Consider the following 5,196-nt stretch of genomic DNA (forward strand, 5'->3'; position numbering starts at 1 on the left):
AGAAGCGTTTGTTGCGCGTGGATGAAGGGAACGGAACGGGACCATCCCACCACAACAGTGGGCGGGCAGGTATGGAGCTGTGTAAACTGACCCCCACCATTAACACCAGAGGAGAGGGGGAGCTTTTTTGGGAGATGAGATTGATCTACACACTTTGCAACATACATATATATATATATTTATAATACATAGCTATTATAATCTACTCTTAAAATACAATTTATAATATATAAAATAAATCTAAAATAAATATATCAATATATTAATTTTTATTTATATATATAATTTACAATAAAATAATTTTTTGTACATTTACATATATATTTATATATACATTTTTAATATAAAATATTTTTTAACTATTTTTCTGTCTGTCTGTCGTCTGTATAATTATTTAATATAAATGTTCTGCTAGGATTTTCTTTTCTTTTTTTTTTTTTTTTTAACTTGGATCTGGGAACCCCCAGGGGGCAATAATGGAACACAAGGAAAATGTCAGAGAAAAATGGTGTAAACATTTTTAAATAAAAATAATATAAAATAAACAAATTAGCATTGGAAGAATTGGACATTATTGCAGTTTAATGCTGCTTTCTAAAGACTAATAAATGGTTTTATGTACTGGTTTATACCATTACATTCCTACAATAGTGTGTAGAAAAATATAAACAGTCAACCCAAGTAAATAGCTTGGTAATTATTCATTAATAAATGTCTAATAATTTAATACGAATATTTTAATGGTATTTTATTCTTGGCTATAGGGCAATGAAAATATAAAAAGGCAATTATTTATTTTCTCAAACACAAAGTTGACTCTGTATTGCTACCTTCATATTTTTAAAAGGCGGTCCCTCACTTGAAGGTTGTCAAACCCCTGTGCTAATGTAACGGGAGCCAGCTGGTAGATAGCTGTGAGGCTGTAGCCTTTAGCCTCCTTGTTAGAGCACCCGCCTTCCACGCCGGAGATCTAGGTCTAGTCCCGTACGGAGCGGGTAGAACAAGAGCGTCACATTGGTGCCGTGACCCGGATGGGAGTGAGGTTTAAGGGGGTGAGTGTAACGGGAGCCAACTGGTAGATAGCTGTGCGGTGTGTAAACCTCACTCTCCTGACCTCAAGAGGTGCACTAGCGACTGAAGCTGTAGCCTTTAGCCTCCTTGTTAGAGCACCCGCCTCCCACGCTGGAGACCTAGGTTCTAGTCCCGTACGGAGCGGGTAGAACAAGAGCGTCACACTAAGAGACTTCATCTCTAAAAATCACCTTGACACCAGTTGAGTAAAAGTCCTTGCAAACTTGCTTATAAAAGTTAATTTTGAGAATAATTTGTTTGCATCCTACACTTGGTTTGATATTTGATAAAATGCAGTAAAATGTATGCATTAATAATATTAATGCATTGGCAAAACTTCTTAAATCTTGAGACTGTTTAGGGGGAGGAGGGTGTTTTTAACTGTTGTTGACTGTTGTTGATTCAATAGAAACATATATTAAGGGAATTCATGTAATTGCACACAGCAATGGGCGTGTTTTTGCTCTCTGTTTTGTTATTATAATCATTGGCATGTAAGCCAAGTAAGTCTTTCTGGGATGCTACAATAAGTATTTGTTTTGAGCAACCCATCCTACCCGACACAGCAACATTAGCTCGACCAATGCCGTGAGTTTGAGGCAGGACCAATTGTTTTTCGATCAACAGCAGAAATATATTGGTCATATTTGTTTTTATACCGTAAGAAATGGTTAGTGCCGCAGAAATTGGACTCTTCAGCTTTAAACACTTTGTTTTGCACAAATATCACCTCAAAGTTGCAAATCTGGAAGGTAAATAGATAACTGCAGATAAACGGATAACCATGAAAAGATATCAACAATGGCTTCTTTTTCCAGGAAACATTACTCAAGAGCTCAGCGCTGAGTGAACGTCTACGTCTGAGCCTGTTGTACACACAGTAACGAAGAGAACATTAAGATTAGATTAAACGTTAAGTGTTTGGTGAACTCTGGCTCCGTCATGTTGTTGTGTTTGCATGAAGACACAATGAGCTATCTGTGGGGGATCATCAGGGGATCATGGGAAGGCTCTGTGGAGACATGATGTCAAGGTGGGGGAGAGGAAAAGAGAAATGTGGTGATCAATTACTTTCCATGAGATCGCTATTGTTGCCCGGGGTGCGAAGGTGGGGGTTGTTGCCGGGTGGCGCAGCGAGCTCCTCGTTGGTACCCCCATGTGGCGGCGCGAGTTCATCATTGATGGCCCCGTAGGTCGGCCCCCTAGGTATGCCTATGCCTCCTTGAAACGACTCTAATTTACTCATCCTCATGGCGTTTCGATACTTTTTTCCCCTAAAACACAATAGGAGAAATTGTAAAAAATCTGCATGCAACTCTTTCCAAAACAACAACAGTTCGAACTCTTAAATGCACCATAAATGTACAATAAAAGTAGTCCATATCAAGACCGGGGCTAAGGTGCCATCCCCAGTCAGATGGTGAAATGACCAACCCCCACCCTCCCGTATAGAGAACATTTGCCCACTTTAAAGGTCAAAATGTGTTGAGTAAGTCTCTCCTTGCTTGGCGGTCCGATATCTCTGCAACATCTCAGTACATCTGTAAGGAGAAATCCAACACCGGTTAACCCGGTCCTGCTACGGCTGACCCTTGGCCTAAACCCGGGGGACCCTGGAAACCAGACTTCCTGTAGCCCACCGTGTTTGTGGTGTCCGGGGCCCTGACCTGTTTGACGCCATTGCTGGCAACGCCTCCCCATGGGACCATATAATAATTTTAACGTCAGTCGTACCGTGCTCCACTGCACTGGTGGGTCTCCATCACAGCAGGTGACAAAATCTGCCTGCAGCTTGCAGTGTTTAGCAGCTGTTTGGCCTCCTATTATCGTGTTATCGTGTTAATCTCTCAGACTGTGCCGGGATCACACAGGGGAGATCCATCTCAGCAAGAGGCTCCTTTCAGAATAACGTTTGACACGTACTGAGGGGTCCAATGTCTGTTGACACTTAACTCAATATTTTCAGTAATTGCCGCTTAAAAATTTAATTAGCATGTTTGCAATGTACAGTATGTACTATGATGGTTGTTCATACTCCAATAGATGACTTTAAAAAATAATTTCTCAGGTTGCCATGGTGCATTAACACAGATAGGTCAGTAGGTTTCTGAAGAGCCTGAAGGTTTCAAGCTCTGGACTCTTTTACCCCTTCCTCTGCCTTGACCTTTGACCTACCACACACTGTACCAACCCAATCACGATGCCTTGTTTAGAGTGTATATCTGGTGTGGAGCTCCTAGCGCTTGTAATCTCTCCGAACCACAGAAGAAAATCCCTCTTCCCTGTCTGTGTCTCTGAGTGTTGACTTCAATAGTCTGTGTTGTTTGGTCTGGTGAGGACAACAGCTTTTGGGCTTTTGATTGATTATTTGATTGATTTGTAAGGGTTGGGAAAAGAGAAATCTCATGGTTTTGTGATCAGATCTCTTCCTCTGACCATCTCTCCATGTGTTGGCAAACACTTCAAATCAATTTAATGTAAATTCTTATGTAAAAATGTTCAAAATGGGGTCCGGGTTGGTTAGTTGCTTGGGGCCCTGAATCTGGCCAATCCTAGGGTACTAGGATTTCCCATGTGATCACGTTGAAGTACGTTGTCACAACGGGGCCTTAAACAGCCTATTATAACCCTTTCAGTAGAATCACAGTAAAACAATTATGAAACACGAAACGATTTATTAAACAGCAAAGATGGAACCGTTAAAATACTGTACATCAAATACATTGTTATATCAAAACAATATTTTGGCAACTTTTAAAACACGTACCTGGGTCTGGGTATCTCAGCGAGTATTGACGCTGACTATCACCCCTAGAGTCGTGAGTTCGAATCCAGGACGTGCTGAGTGACTCTAGCTGGGTCTCCTAAGCAACCAAATTGGCCCGGTTGCTAGGGAGGGTAGAGTCACATGGGGTAACCTCCTCGTGGTGGTGATTAGTGGTTCTCGCTCTCAATGGGGCGTGTGGTGAGTTGTGTGTGGATCGTGGAGAGTAGCATGAGCCTCCACTTGCTGTGAGTCTCCGCGGTGTCGTGCACAACGAGTCACGTGATCAGATGCGCGGATTGACGTCTGAGACTCGTCCTCCGGCACCCGGATTGAGGTGAGTAACCGCGCCACCACGAGGACTTACTAAGTAGTCAAGTAGTGGGAATTGGGCATTCTAAGTTGGGTAAAAAAGGGGATAAAAACAAAAAACATGTGACTGCTTCTTCTAAATATAATTGTTACAACTTACCCCGCTATTTCACCTTTCTTTTTGTAGTCACGACTAAGGCACGTGTCTATAAATAAACTGACTTTTAAACAAATCTTGTTCTTGTCCTGAGAACACAGTTCAGTCTTTCAGTTTAAATATACCTTTACTATATAGTAAACTTGACTGAACACATGTATAGTAAAGTATTTTGTTCAGTTTTGTACCCAAGAGCTATTACAACAATATATGGTATTGCAATTTTAATTTGGAGAACAGAATTCACATAAAAACATTCAGATTGAAGACCACAAACTGACCCATTGCAAGAGAAAACAAGTATTTTTATAATTGGACTTTTGACTTTATTGGAATGAAATTGAAATGCGTAAATCTTTAAAATAGGTTGAAAATATTTTTTGAGTGTACGTCTGTTTTCTATAAGCGTTGCTGCCACATGCTGTAAAGTTTGATAAACTGAGCAAGCTTGGCAAGACATAAAACAGACATCAAAAGTACATCTTTATCAGAGGTTTAGTTTTCTTTCTTCTTCTTTATGAGAGTTTAGCTTTAAAACACTGCCTAGAGAGGAGTTTATTCCCATGAAGTAGAGCAGATGGCCGTTTATCCATTATATTTGTCGATGTCCATAAATCTTCTCTTTATATACAGTACTTTAACGTATCAATTTGCTAAAGTTAGACTCGTAAGGCACTGATAGCCTTGATTGCGAATTGTACCAGAGATGTCAGGTCTAAATTTGACTCCATAACGGCCATTAAGGGATCTCGCTCTCCCAGTAAGTAATGCTCATTAGCTCTTGTGAGGTTTCAGATAGTCCGCAGGGACATGTTTATGTCTCTTTCTCTCTCTCTCTCTCTCTCTCTCTCTCAGGATAGCCCAATGACTTCTCGCTTTTCCTGCTGTCCAG

The sequence above is a fragment of the Xyrauchen texanus genome, chromosome 17 (assembly GCF_025860055.1).
Source record: "Xyrauchen texanus isolate HMW12.3.18 chromosome 17, RBS_HiC_50CHRs, whole genome shotgun sequence".
NCBI lineage: Eukaryota > Metazoa > Chordata > Actinopteri > Cypriniformes > Catostomidae > Xyrauchen > Xyrauchen texanus.